Raw genomic sequence first — 15,734 nt, forward strand, 5'->3', positions numbered from 1 at the left:
TTATTTGCTGGTGCAATAATTCATGTAGATTGGGCTATGATGAAGAAACACAACATTGATCAGGCAAGAAGATGAGTGCCCTTGAATCTGAGTATTGCACTGGCAAGGACTAATTCCTTTGCAACAAAGCTATTGTTGTCTTTTATTTCATTTGGTCACATATACATAATTTTACATTTTGGTTGCCTTTTATCTTCAGACATAACTAACACCACACTGTTTATTTGTGTGCACGATCCCCACATTCAGAATAAAATAAATTGTAGAAACAGCCAACCAGTACCCATGAAAGATGTGTTTCTACTAATTGGGTTCATTTGGACTTTCTACAGTCTACTGAGAAAACTTAATTGATAATTAACAACACTTTCAGTTTCATTGACTTGTGGGATTCTTAAAAAACATGAAAATCTGAGTTCTCAGCATCTGGCGTTAGAAGGTGAAGAAAAGTGAATACAATTAAACAGAGAAAATCTTGATTGGCTATATTAAAGCTTGCTATGTGGCACACAGATTAATGAAATCTGTTACAGGAAGATTTCTTTTAATGGCCAAATTAGAATCTAAGTACCAAATATATTAATTCTCACAGCCCTTCAGTGCAGCACTTTATGTTCCTAACTAGCAGAAAGCAAAGGGGAGTGACTGGTGCCAACTATAGTGGCAGGCTAGAATCATCACTTGGCCCTGAATTACGATTTCCAGCTGCACATTTCTGGATCTGCTGGCAACAAATCATAAACCTACTATATAAACAACCAGAGAAACATTTATTATTTGGTATTTGTCCCGTCACCACCGCAAAAGTGCTCTCCCCTGTTACTTCGCCCCAGATGCAGGCATTTTTGTTTTTTTTATATACATATATAGAGAGAGAGGGACGCGGGTGGCGCTGTGGGTAAAACCTCAGTGCCTAGGACTTGCTGATCGTAAGGTCGGCGGTTTGAATCCCCGCGGCGGGGTGAGCTCCCGTCGTTCGGTCCCAGCTCCTGCCCACCTAGCAGTTCGAAAGCACCCCTAAGTGCAAGTAGATAGATAGGCACTGCTTTCCAGCGGGAAGGTAAACGGCGTTTCCGTGTGCGGCACGGGTGCTGGCTCACCAGTGCAGCTTCGTCACGCTGGCCACGTGACCCGGAAGTGTCCTCGGACGGCGACGGCTCCCGGCCTCTTGAGTGAGATGAGCGCACAACCCTAGAGTCGGTCACGACTGGCCCGTACGGGCAGGGGTACCTTTACCTTTACCTATAGAGAGAGAGAGAAAGAGAGAGAGAGATTTTCACTTTTCTACATATCAAATTAAACATTTTTACAAACTTTGAAACATTCAATTACTTCTCTTCTTCTCCTTCCATGGTTCATATTACATATCAGTTTCCTGCATATTTTACTATAACAATTCAAATCAATTTTCCATTTTTATATCAATCAAATATTATTTACTCTGTTGAATTTATTTTAAAGCATTTTTGTTTTAAAAATATTTGCAAATGTTTTGATTGCCCTCAACCTACTTTTTCCAGCAAGAAAGCTAAACACAATACTAGTCTACTCGCTCTTCAGTGTAAATGAAAAACAGTAGTAGATTTGAAAACAACAACATTCTAATTGCTATGGTTGCTATTACCAGTACCTTGGATATTCACAATGGACTCAATTGTGCAAGGATAGACAACATGGTGCTGTTCAACTGTTGTTGGACTTCAACTCCCATCATCCCTGACCATTGGGCAAGTTGGCTTGGGCATTTGGGAATTGTAGTCCACAAATATCTGGAGGGCACCATGTTGGCCAACCATGGCGCAGGGTCCTGAACAGTTATTATTACTTATCCTTGGTGCCTTATTAATGACCATCAATCACAAAGAATGAGCTGCAGGAAGTGCAGTGTCAGGTGACTTCCTTCTGGTGACAGAAAGAACAGAAAGAGCTCTCAGTTCTACACAGGACTGGATCCTAACATAGCTGCACAAGGCACTTGCTTGCACAAATAGGGGGTTGCTGGTTTTTCCTCAGGCAGCAACACACCCGATCTTGAATCCCTCCAGAATCTTCCCAGCCCTCTGGCACGATGCTGGGGGGTTATATAAGGCCTCCAGAATCAGAAGAAGTATACTTCTGAACACCAGTAACTGGAAATTGCAGCTGGGAAGTGCTGTTGCTTTTTTGCTTCCTGGGGGCATCTAGTTGGCCACTGTGAGAATTAGGTGGCTCTTTGACCTGATCCTGAAGGCTCTTTCTATGTTCAGCATGAAGAAATGTCTTTCTCAAATTCAGGGGTCTTTGAATGCCATCCATAATTTTTAGGACTGCTGGGGACAGGTGGTGTTTTACCATGTTCAGACAGAAATGCTTAATAATAAATAACTTTAGATTGAAGACACCTTATAGGCCTTCCGCATAACTGAGGTGGAGGCTTCTAGTAATATCTGAACCTTTCTGCAGTACTGCATGTTATAATCTGAAACAAGGAAGTGAGTGTGCACATAAAGTACTTTTATGTAAAAAATCTCAATGCACACATAAGAGAGGGAACATATATAGCGCTCAGCATAAATGTAACATTCATATGCATTCTCCATCCTTTTTTTAATGGAAATTGGGGAATAAATTCAAACCGCATGTTCATTTTAAATTCTAGAGACTTTGCCTAGAGAGTTTGCCCTGACTTTAGAATGAGTTACGTTTCATAATACTTTTTACTAAAGTCATATTTTGCAAACACTGAAATCTGCAGCTGACACTGTGTGGATGTGTGAAGCGATCGTTAATGAGAGTTTAAAAGGACAGGCCCTTCAATCACCAAACCTGGTATTCTGTAAGAGTCTCAAATGCCTGTGTAACCCTAAATTGTTGCCTTGCTATTAATTTTTCAATCTGCAGATCGCATGATAGCACAGAGAGAAGAAAATGTTTCCAAGAAACCACTTGTTCTCAAGAAGGCAAAATAGCATTCAGGCTGATTACAGACACTGGAGCTGAACAGGGATGAGAGATGTAAATCCATTAGCAAGGCACTACTTGCCTTCATTTCTGTTTAATATTTCTTTAAGCTATAAAATTGCATTATGTTAATGTAACATACAGTCCAAGTGATAAAAGTAGCTAATGTGATTACCTCTTGCTGTGCTATAAACCTTTCAGTAAAGACAGCATTCAACTGTTTCTTATGATGGTGCTGTTATGAGCAGCGGATTACATGTTGACAGCCCTTTCTGGATGTCAGAACATGCCTAAATGAGACCAGATCTACCTGGGCACTGGGATAAAGCACGAGAGACAATCCTTTCTTGTATAGCATTAATTTCATAAGCTAGGCCCAGGGGACCATGCACTCCTCTCCACACAAAAGCAGAAGTGAAGGCAGCAGTTTAGCAATGAGATAATGGACGATTTAAACAGGCCTGGCATGAAATATGTGAAGAACCTTGCCGACAGCCAGCCAGCCCAGAAGCACTCGGGCAAAGAAGAATGGTGGTGGCCAAAGAGAGAGAAAAGGTAAGAAGCCCTCCCCTGCAATCGTGGCAGGCCTCTCGCCACCACCCAATGTCATGAGTCACTTTGCACCAACCAGCCCCCTTGTCCTGGGGGGCTTGCTTGTATCTCACCATCACACAGAGTTGCTGCTTTACCACAGTTGACTGTAAACAAGCATTGCACTGGTTCACACATCATCATCATCATTTTTAATTTGTATATCATCTTTCTATCTTACAATACCCAAGGCGGTTTGAAAGCTGAAGAAACAAAAAATGTACATCTTATAACAATCTAATGCAATACAAAAATGTGATAATAAAACATAACTTTAAATAGGCAACCTACATCAAAAAAGTAACATTCAACAATCATTAGAATAGTATAAAATAATACCAACATATAAAAGTTAAAAGGGACGCGGGTGGCGCTGTGGGTTAAACCACAGAGACTAGGACTTGCCGATTGGAAGGTCGTCGGTTCGAATCCCCACAACGGGGTGAGCTCCCGTTGCTCGGTCCCTGCTCCTGCCAACCTAGCAGTTCAAAAGCACACCAAAAAGTGCAAGTAGATAAATAGGTACCACTCCGGCGGGAAGGTAAACAGCTTTTCCGTGCGCTGCTCTGGTTCGCCAGAAGTGGCTTAGTCATGCTGGGCACATGTTGTACGCCGGCTCCCTCAGCCAGTAAAGCGTGATGAGCGCTGCAACCCCAGAGTCGGTCACGACTGGACCTAATGGTCAGGGGTTCCTTTACCTTTACCTTATAAAAGTTAAACAGAAATCCACTCAACAGTTTCAATAAATAATATTATTTTAAAGCAAAGACATCACCTTGCCAACAAAGGTCCGTATAGTTAAAGCCATGGTTTTCCCAGTAGTGATGTATGGAAGTGAGAGCTGGACCATAGAGAAGGCTGTTCGCCGAAGAATTGATGCTTTTGAATTATGGTGCTGGAGGAGACTCTTGAGAGTCCCATGGACTGCAAGAAGATCAAACGCATCCATTCTTAAGGAAATTAGCCCTGAGTGCTCACTGGAAGGACAGATCGTGAAGCTGAGGCTCCAATACTTTGGCCACCTCATGAGAAGAGAAGACTCCCTGAAAAAGACCCTGATATTGGGAAAGATTGAGGGCACAAGGAGAAGGGGACGACAGAGGACGAGATGGTTGGACAGTATTCTCGAAGCTACAAACATGAGTCTGACCAAACTGCGGGAGGCAGGGGAAGACAGAAGTGCCTGGCACGCTCTGGTCCATGGGGTCACGAAGAGTCGGACATGACTAAATGACTAAACAAAACAAAACAAAACAAAAACTGTAATCAATAAAACAACGGCAAGCCACAGTACATAAAATAATACAATACACATTGAGAAGCAGGGACTAGAGGGAAGAGCAAGGCAGGTGGAAGAAGGCCTTGCCTGATGGAGTCTATCCCCTCACAGATTGATCCCTCCCACTTTGCCCCTAAACCTTGGCAAGAGTGGGAGAAACAAGCCATGACACTGCAAATCAGCTTGACTTGTGCTGATTGCTAAACCCTGGTTCTTTTTTGGGATTCATAGTGCATCAACAAGCCCTCTTTTAAGGCTGGCCAGCCACCCAAACTAGTATGGGAGATGAAAGCAAAAAAACAACAACAGCAGCAGCACCCCAGTATCTCATGTTTAGAGGCCCCAAATTTAATTGTGGGTTCTTCATTATTTCTCCTGTTTATGCCTGGGGAGCAGCAAAGCAAGAGCAATTGGACCTGTGCAGGGGTGAAGCATGGGGGGGGGGGGTGCTGGGAGCACATTTTTTGAGGCGGCGCAAACCAGGAGGCCCCACACAGGTGATCCCAGTGTAGCCCGGCCCAGTACTCCTCCCCATCCACCAAGGGCCACATCAGCTGGCTGGGCTCCCCCCTGCACAGGCAGGTAGGCAGGCAGCTCAGTGCAGCCCCGCTTTGCTCCAGTGGGGGTGGGGTTGCTCTGGCAGCATCTGCGATGATGGCTGGGCTGGCGCCCCCATGCAAGGGCTCCAGCAACTGACTCCATGCCACTGCATAGCAGCAGCCATCTTGTTCCCAGTGAAGGTCAATAAGCCAGACACTCTGGCTTATCATGATGTGCAAACGCAGGCCTTGTTTCAAAGTTCCCTCAAATTTGGTGAAACACAAAGTGCAGAGGAAGGAGGCTGGAAGTCCTGAGTGGTCCAGAAGAACCAACAAGGATTTGATCCATCCGTTTTGTTAAGTCGTGGGTTGACATAGCAGCCGGCACAGCGATCTCTTCAAGTAGCTCTTTATTATGGTAAGCTGGAATAGAACTGACTGTGAACAGCTCAGCCGGCCTGTATTTATAGGCAGCCGGCTGTCACATTGTAACCACAACAGCCCCAGAGTTCCCGCCTAAAATAACTGCCGCGGACCTGAGTGAAAACTATCTACAGACCTGAGTGAAAACTATATACAGTATCCCCCTGTTGGCCCAGGGTGAAACTACACTACATAACACCCCTCCCCACCGAGATAAGGCGTTAGTTACAATCGTAATGGTTTCCTTATATACAGCACTACGCGTAATGGTTCAATTAGGCACAAAAGCATATCGGTTACATTTCCCATACTTAGACCAACAGTGATACCTGTCCAACAACATAGTCCTTTAAATGAGTTGGGCGCTTGGAAACTCTGCCAGACCGCCGGGGACTGGTAGCCAAGTCCGGAGGGCCACACAGTTCTCGCTGAGGCTGTGGTGCGACCCTAGGTGGCGTTGGAACCAACTCCCCTGGATCCGCTGCTGTGAGTGGAGCCTCCGCAAGTGGAGTGGTCTGAGTCTGTTCTGAGACGGCTTGGTTCGGCTCCACGCTGGCAGTTTGCGAGGGAGGTGTAGGTGGGGCCTCGCCATCTGTACGTGTCTCTTCTGGAGCCGCAAGCGCAGTTGGGGGCACCTCGGTAGTGTCCAAGTCCCCAACCCTGCGCCTAAGTTGGTCTATGTGCCGTCGCCACAAGCGCCCGTCTTCGAGTGCCACCTGGTACGAGCGAGGTCCAGTGACTCCCACTACTGTGGCTGGCACCCAAGGGATGTCCCCCACATAGTTCCGGGCAAAGACCTGGTTTCCTGGGACAAATGACCGTGGTGCGTTGGCACAGCCTGGGGGTTCAGCCACGGCAAAGTCTGGGTGTAGCCGGTCGAGCGGTGACCTGAGGCGGCGGCCCATAAGCAGTTCCGCAGGACTCCTCCCTGTGGCCGCATGAGGGGTGATGTGTTGCGCGAACAAGTATTCGGCGACCCGCTCATGCCAGTCTCCCCGGTCCAGGCGCGCCAGTGCCTCTTTTGTCGAGCGCACCATTCTTTCCGCTTGCCCGTTGCTGGATGGATGAAAGGGTGCCGTTAGGGCATGGCGGATGCCCAGTCCCAAAAGATACCGCTCAAACGTGCCTGATGTGAACTGCGGTCCGTTGTCAGAGACAAGGACATCAGGACACCCATGCGTTGCAAACAGGCCTCGCAGCACCCGGATGACAGCTTCGGTAGTGGTGGAGGGCATCAGGGCGACCTCCAGCCATTTGGAATAGGCGTCCACCACTACCATAAAAGTCCGGCCGTGAAAGGGGCCAGCCAGATCGATGTGCACCCTCGACCAGGGTGTCTTTGGCGTCTCCCACGTGTATCCCTTAGCTGCCGGTGGTGCAGGCCTCGACTCCTGGCACGCTTGACAGGCGGACACCCAGGCAGTGATGGCATCGTCCATATTAGGCCACCAGACGTAACACCGAGCCAACGCCTTCATTTTGACAATTCCCGGGTGGCCAACGTGCAGAGCCTCCAGGACGCGCTGACGGAGTCCCTGGGGAATCACGACGCGGTCTCCCCACAGCAGACAGCCGCGATGAGCTGAGAGTTCATGTTGTCTGGTTGCGAAGGGCTGGAACTCCGATGCAAAGGGCCCTTGTGGCCACCCCCTCCACACCCAGTTGAGCACCCGGCTGATGGTGCGATCCTGGGCAGATGCGGAGGCCACAGTGGCAGCCGACACAGGCGCTGCCGGAAGATCCTCAATCAGAAGGAGCGATGAAGCTGGAGCCGGGTCTTCCACAAATGCTGGAAGAGGGCAACGGCTGAGGGCGTCGGCATGGCCCATCGATTTCCCCGGGCGGTGGATGAGCCGGTAGTGGTAGGCAGCCAGGAAAACAGTCCATCGCAGCATGCGTGGTGAGAGGACCGGTGGAGTTGGACGATCACCGGCGAGGAGGCCCAGGAGTGGCTTGTGGTCAGTGATGAGGTCAAAAGTCCTGCCATAGAGGTATTCATGAAACCTCTTCACTCCAGCCACAAGTGCCAATGCCTCCTTGTCGAGCTGGCTGTAATTCCGTTCCGTCGGAGATAGTGTCCTGGAAAAGTAGGCGAGCGGTGCTTCTCTTCCATCTGGAAAACGGTGACTAAGGACAGCCCCGATGCCAAAAGGTGAGGCGTCGCAGGCAAGGACCAGCGGCCTGGATTCACTGTACTGTACCAGCACACTGTCCGAAGAAAGGAGAGCCTTGACCGCGTTGAAGGCCGCCGTCTCCCGATGACCCCAGGCCCAAGGCGTCTTAGTGCTAAGGAGTCGGTGAAGAGGCTCAGCCACTGTGGCTTTGTGGGGCAGGAACATGTTATAAAAGTTCAGCAGCCCCAGGAACGCCTGCAACTCCGTTTTGTTCTTTGGAGTGGGGGCCTGCTGGATAGCGCGGATCTTGGATGTGGTTGGATGAAGACCGGAGGCATCGATAAGATAGCCCAGGAACTCTACCTGTGGAACGGCGATCTGGCACTTCTCCCTCTTTACCTTGAGCCCGGCCTCCTGGAACCTGGTCAGCACGGCACGGAGGCGCTCGAACAGCTGCTGGTGTGAGTCTGCAGACACCAAGACGTCATCAAAATATGGTACCACGCCCGGAAGCCCTTGCAGGAGACGCTCCATAAGGCCTTGGAAGATGCCAGGAGCCACACTCACCCCGAACTGCAACCGGCGGCAACGGAATGCCCCCCGGTGGGTGACGATCGTCTGGGCTTCAGCAGTGGCATCATCGACTGGCAGTTGTTGATAGGCTTGGGCAAGGTCCAGCTTAGCGAAGACCTTACCCTCACCCAGGGAATGCAGCAGGTGTTGGACAACAGGAACCGGATAAGCGTGCTGCTGAAGTGCCTTGTTGATCGTGCACTTGTAGTCAGCGCAGATTCTCACCGACCCATCTGGCTTGACAGGCGTGACGATGGGGGTTTCCCACTTTGCGTGGTCAACCGGCTCCAAAACTCCTTGGGCGATCAGTTTGTCCAGTTGTTCGTCCACCTTAGCCTTGAGAGCAAAGGGAACCCGGCGTGGCTTTAGCTTCATGGGGGCGACTTGTGGATCCAGGCTAAAGGAGATGGGCGTACCTGTATATTGGCCCAAGGTGCCGTCAAAAACCTCGGCAAAGTCTTTGACCAGACCCTCAGTCTCTGCGTTAGAGATGCAGTTGATGCCGGTGACTTCCAGGCCGAGGGCATCAAACCAGTCTAGCCCTAGGAGGCTTGGCCGCTGACCTTCGACCACCACCAACCGGAGCAGGCCCGAAAAATCCTTGAAGGCGATCCGGAACCGGCCAACGCCTACCACGGGAACGTCGTTTCCCTGGTAGTCTCTCAGGTGTACGCGGTGAGAGTCGAGTTGCCTTTTGGACACTCTGGGTACCAGTCTTTTGATGGTGCTCCATGACACGATGGACAGGGCAGACCCGGTGTCGATCTCCATGTCACATGGAGCTCCTTCAATGAGCACCGTGACGTTCAGCTTGCGTCTCGTAGGCGAGTCGGTTTGGCCAATCGTGGTTCCAGACGGGCAGCGGCAGTTGGTGAGAGCGAAACAACTTTCCTTGGCAGACTGGAGTGAAGACTTGGACTTGCGAGTCGATGAAGGGGGGGTGTCAGACGGAGCCGATCGGCAGACCTTAGCGATGTGGCCCCTTCTGGAACACCTCCTACAGATGGCGTCTCTGAATCGACACTTGGCACGGGAATGGTTGCCTCCGCAGCCAGCACATTCCGGTTGGCCCTTGGACTTCTGTTGGAACTTCCTGCGCTCCCGCTTTGTCTGGTGCACATCATCGTCTTCACTGGAGGATGCCTCCTCACTGCTGGCCTCTTCATGATGCACCGGAACGGGCTCCCTAGCAAGACGCAGGCTGCTGGACTTGCGGATCTCCTGAGCGGAGCGTTCAGCAGCTTCTGAGGCCACAGCCTCCTCAATGGCTTTCTGTAGCGTGAGGTCTGGCTTGGCTAGGAGACGCCGTTGCAGATGGATGTCCCGGACCCCGCAGACGATTCGATCCATCAGGGCATCGTCTAAGTCTCGGAACTCACAGTGCATTGCAGCCTGTCGCAGGGCGGTGGTGTAGTTGTTGATTGACTCCCCCTCTGCCTGGTTCCTGTGGTAGAACGCATGGCGGGCAGCAATCTTGGACGGCTTTGGTGCGTAGTGGTTGCGGAGCTTCTCTTGGATCGTGTCCCATGGTGATGCCTGGACTGCTTCAGGCGCAACCAACGCTCGGGCCGTCGCAAACACCTCAGGCCCACAGAGGCTGAGGAATAGGCCCCGCTTCCGATCCTGTGATACTGCTGTCAGTTCGTTGGCTTGGAGGTAGCAGTCGAACCGAGCGAGGTAGGAGTCCCATGATTCAGAGGCTGGCGCAAACGGCGGTAGAGGCACAAGTGAAGCCATGATTCCGATGCCGGCGTGAAGGGCGATGGATGGAACACAGTGCTCTAGCCAGAACAGTCAGCTCTGAACTGGTTCTGCCCAGTGATTTCGCTCAGTGATTTCGCTCTGTGATTCAGCTCAGTGATTCAGCTCAGTTCAGAGGCTGGCCGCATCTGGCTGTGCTCTGATGTCCATCCATCCCATCCTCGTCGCCAGTGTTAAGTCGTGGGTTGACATAGCAGCCGGCACAGCGATCTCTTCAAGTAGCTCTTTATTATGGTAAGCTGGAATAGAACTGACTGTGAACAGCTCAGCCGGCCTGTATTTATAGGCAGCCGGCTGTCACATTGTAACCACAACAGCCCCAGAGTTCCCGCCTAAAATAACTGCCGCGGACCTGAGTGAAAACTATCTACAGACCTGAGTGAAAACTATATACAGTATCCCCCTGTTGGCCCAGGGTGAAACTACACTACATAACACGTTTCATTTCCCGGCACAGGTCATCCAACAGGATAACCAAGGCTGCTTCCGGGTCAAAAACCCTGTGAGGATACAGACTGGAAATTATCCAAATAATCGCTTTCACCCAAGGATCCCTAATGCTGGATCTTCACACATGCTCAACCACCTTGCCTAAATGGCACCTTTGGGACAGGATGGAAATTATGTTAAGCTGGCAGCACCAAGATAGGATTTCTTACCATAGACGTCTTAATATAGAGGTCTTACCATAGGGGCTACCAGATGTAAAGTCCAAAGTCTCTATCCAAATCATCTTCAACCACACACAAAAACCGAAATAAAATACCTTCATTTCATCCAACCTGAAAATTCCAACATCTTTCAGAAAGCAAGGATTTCCCACATTTGGAAAAACTAGCATGCATAAAGAAATTAGAGGAGATTGGAGCTCTCGACCCCTGTCTTATGGACACAGATTAAAGACAAAGATTAGAAATAACTGGTCCTTTATGAGACAGACAGATTACCGGTAGCTTCTTTCCTTGTTCCTGCTTTCCTGACCAAGTACAAACACACTAAATGGAGCCCTCTTGGCATATAAAATGCACAAGATGCACAGCTCAGATAGTCTCAGATGTTGCCATTTGGGAGAGATCAGACACCAGAACATAAGAAGAACCAACGGTTGCTCCAGTTCAGCATCCTATTCTCACAGTGGCCAAAAGCTGATGCCTTTGGGAAGCCTGCAGGCTGCAAAGACCAATAGCATTACCTTTTAAAAGAAACATACTTTTGTGTGGCTGTGTAAATGGGAAGATAATATTCTATGGGCTAGATCGAAAGAAACACCCACAGAAGTCAGCAGGAAGTTGCCCCATCAAAGCTTCTCCTGAGGGTTGAGAGACCTTGCAGAATGTGGTCGACTGTGGTGCAGGCGGCAGAGAGGGAAGGGGGATTAGAAATCAGGGGGAGGAATCTTCCATGGGATGCCGCACAGGCCCTCTGAATCCTCTCGCTACCCTCAGGAGAGGCTTTTCAGGGACTGAGAAAGCTGTTGAGGGAGATATGGGGAGGAAAGTTCCCTTTAGTCCACCCCCTCCCATGGGCATTTCTCTGGATCCAACTCTATAAACTCACAATTTACAATATACAAGCCTGATTCTATAACAGAACTGGGAAATCCTAACCTTTTCTACATATGGCGTAGTGGTTAGAGTGTTGGACTAGGTTCTGGGTACAAATCCCTGCTCAGCCATGGAGCTCGCGACCTTAGTCCAGTCACAATATCTCAGCTTAACTTACCTCACAGGGTTGTTGTGGGGATTAAATGAGGACGGGGAGAGCCATGTATGCCACCTTGAGCTCTGTGGAGAAAATAGTGGGATGTAAATGCAATAAATAATAAATTAAAACTGCAAGTTGCATGAGCGGTCAAAAAGCTGTTTTGCATAGTGTGTGTGTTTATATACACACACAAACACATATATATCCCCACACCCACACATAAATATATACATGTGCCCCACAAGACAACATCTGAATCAGCCCATAGCACTCATTTTCTCTGCAATTCTTTGCTCTGTACTTTGTATACATTGAAGACACCCCAACTGGGATATAGGATATATGGTAATGTTTTTGGACTTGGCAGGTGGAGGAGTGCTAATTTAATTATGCCTCTGGTTGAATCAGGGTGATTGCTAACAATTCCAAACCTTGAGCATTTTGCTGCTTTCTTCTCCCCTCACTCCTGTAAACACTCTGAGGTTATATTTTTTCAGTAGTGCCATAGACTGCTCTATTGAGTTGCCATGGCAATGCAAGTTTTCACTTACAGTTACCTTCACTCTCGAGCCCTCTACAGCTGTCTCGCATTGCCGTATTACATGCACACAGTCTGCTTTCAGACTCTCACATTCAGCTCAACTAAGTTAGCATTTGTTAGCATTCTGTCAACAGGGACCAGAGGTTTGTGAGACTCTGCTAATGGCAGCGCCGAGTGCGTGCGTGTTTTGGGAAAAAAGACGGCGTTGCTAATAAAAGTGCAGAAACTCCGCTTTGCATGGTGTAAATTTCTTACAAACGAAAGAGAAGGCTGTTTTTTGATCCCTGAAGAGTGACCACTCTCACAAAATGGGAAGATTAACAGCTTATGGTTCCTGGTGGAGAAGGCAGAGGCTTCTGTGCCAGTGCTGACAAAGCAGCAGTAATTTGTCCTTCTCCTGCAGTGCTTGCTACAGTCACTTTGGCATCCAGTCAAAGCTGCTTTGATTTATTTCAAAAGTGGAGTGGCATTGTTTATAGTGGCATCCAAACTGGTGGCAGGGGTGTGTGTGTGTGTGGGTGGGTGGGTGTTTGTGATCCTTTCACCTGTCCCTAAACACAATGATTTGGAAATGGGATGAATGGAGAGCTATCAGATCTACTTCCAAGAGCGCGTTTCTGGAAACACTTTCTGGAGCACTTTGCTCCAAGAAAGAGCTATGAGTGGCCAGGTGATAGTTTCTGACACACTTCTGGACCTCATTTAGGGGCACCTCTTGAGGACCTCTTTAGGGGCACTGCCTTCTCATGTCATCTATCACACTCTCAACCCCTCCCCACCTCATTTGAATTACCTGCAATAGCGAAAGGGTCAAGGAGCAGGGATGCCTGAATCTATCAATATTGGTTTCTCTCCAGTCTTAAGCTCAGTTCTCCACATTAGTTTGGAATGGTTTTTGTTTTTAAATTCATCAGCATCATAGTGTTCATTTCTCTTAATATACACACATCTTTATGAATTTTTCCCTAATAAACTTTTTTTTAAACGCAATTTAATGTAATGGTTTTTTTTTGTAATTTCACTGATAACTGCATTTTAATGCACACATTAACCTAGTATATGCATTTTTGAACATATTATTTAGTTTAAGGAGTGCACTGCAAAATTTGGAGAAATTTGAAGGAGGACTAAGTTTTTCAGAACGTGTGAGTTGGGTGTGTTCACCTTTAAATGCAAACTGAACCAAATGTCTCCTTTAGCCCTAACTAAGAGGGCGGATAGTCAACTGGAAAGCTACAAGCACCTTGCCCACATTCTCAGTCCTCAGAAGGTGAAACTAATTGCACGACACTAGACTAGACACCTCCAATGGGCATGTCTCAACTTGTGCTGCTGTGTCAAAATCTGTCCTCCAATTTCTCAAAAGTTTGAATCCCCTGACAAAGTGGCTTCTATTGTTCTGCCTTATCCTCAGAGCACTTGAGAATTTATTTAGAATTTCAGTGGGTTGGAGTTGAGGTTACTTTAGTTTTATGAGGTGGTGCACTCTCTCTCTCTTTCTCTCTCTGTGTGTTTTGCTTTCCAGTAAACATTACTCCAGCATTCTGCAGCCTCCCTATCTGCCTGCGCTTCCTGATCTGGAAGAGAAGAGAAACACATAGGAGGCTTTTCTTTATGACATCTTCCCTGAAGTACAGGCATCCAGGAAGGCTGCAAAGTGAGATAAAGGACATTCACAAACACTTTCACAAAAAGTAAAGAACATTCACAAACACTCCTTGACCACATCAAAGGTAACGTACATGCAACAAAATCCCTCCACCTCATCCATTATAATCTCATTTGCATTTTCTCTCCTTTGATAATTTTCAAATGCAATTTGTCCTCTAACTGATGGAGAACTGTATTAAATAAATAAGGAAGGAAGGAAGGAAGGAAGGAAGGGAGGGAGGAAGGAAGGAAGGAAGGAGACATTTTTGGCACTAGACGACTCTAGTCTCAGGAATCCAAACCCACACAAAGGTGAGCAACTTCACCCTTAAACTGCTTCGCAAATTTGTTGGAGTTGACATCGGAGGGCACCAGACTCCCACAAGCAGCGGTAGATGTTAATGAAGCTTGAACCCCTTGGGATAACTATGCAAGAATGCAATGGACTGCCTTCTTTGCCACCTTCACCAACACACAGCAGCCATGGTTATATACTCTAAAAATGCTGTTGTCTTCATGATGGATTATGTAGTAGCTGAGCTCTAGTCATCCAGCCTGTTTCGTTGTCCATGAAAGCAGAGAGCGATGCGGGCTTCGCAGCAACAGAGAGGACATTCAGATTGTTGTCCATTTGCACCTCGCCATTCCAAAATGAGACCACACCCTCACTATAGTTGCCAACTCTATGCCCAGAGCATTCAGGAATCTCTCAGATTTCATAAGTCTCCATATTGAGTCCATCACATCTACCGGGGGAAAGTGCCACTTACCAGGCAATGAGGCATACCATTACTACCATGTCACTATGACTACTGCCTCCCCCAAACCCAGACCATCCATCTGGCACCTCAAGGCAAAGATTAAATCAAGGGTAAGTAATACAGTGGTACCCCGGGTTACAGATGCTTCAGGGTACAGACTCCGCTAACCCAGAAATAGTACCTCGGGTTAAGAACTTTACCTCAGGATGAGAACAGAAATCGTGCGGGGGCAGTGGGAGGCCCCATTAGCTAAAGTGGTACCTCAGGTTAAGAACAGTTTCAGGTTAAGAACGGACCTCCAGTACGAATTAAGTTCTTAACCAGAGGTACCAATGTATGTATGTCAGGGTATTCTGAAGAACTTAAGAAAGGCCTGCTGCATCAGGCCAATGTTCCATTTAGCCGAGCATCCTGTTCTCACAAGTGGCCAATCAGAAGCCTTAGGAAACCCTCGAGCAGGACCTGATCACAGGAACACCCTCTCCTCCTGCCGTTTCCAACAAATGGTATTCAGAAGCATTACTGCCTCCAATCATGGAGACAGAGCATAGCCATCATGGCTAGTAGGCATTGATGGCCTTATGCTCCCTGAATTTGTCTCATCCTCATTTAAGCCATCCAATCTGGTAGCCAACACTGCCTCCTATGAGGTCAGTAATTTGGGGAGTTTAAACAGGCCACAACTTTATTGATTACAGATGCCATGAAATTGTATTGTTGGAAGGGACCACTGGGATCATCTAGCCCAGCTCCCTGCAATGCAGGATTCTGTCTCTCAACGTGGGGCTCAAACCCACGACCGTGAGATTAAGAGTCTTATGCTCTGCCAACTGAGCTAGTAGGCTTTGTTGCAGGCAT

This window comes from Podarcis muralis, chromosome 1 (genome assembly GCF_964188315.1).
Source record: "Podarcis muralis chromosome 1, rPodMur119.hap1.1, whole genome shotgun sequence".
NCBI classification, from domain to species: domain Eukaryota; kingdom Metazoa; phylum Chordata; class Lepidosauria; order Squamata; family Lacertidae; genus Podarcis; species Podarcis muralis.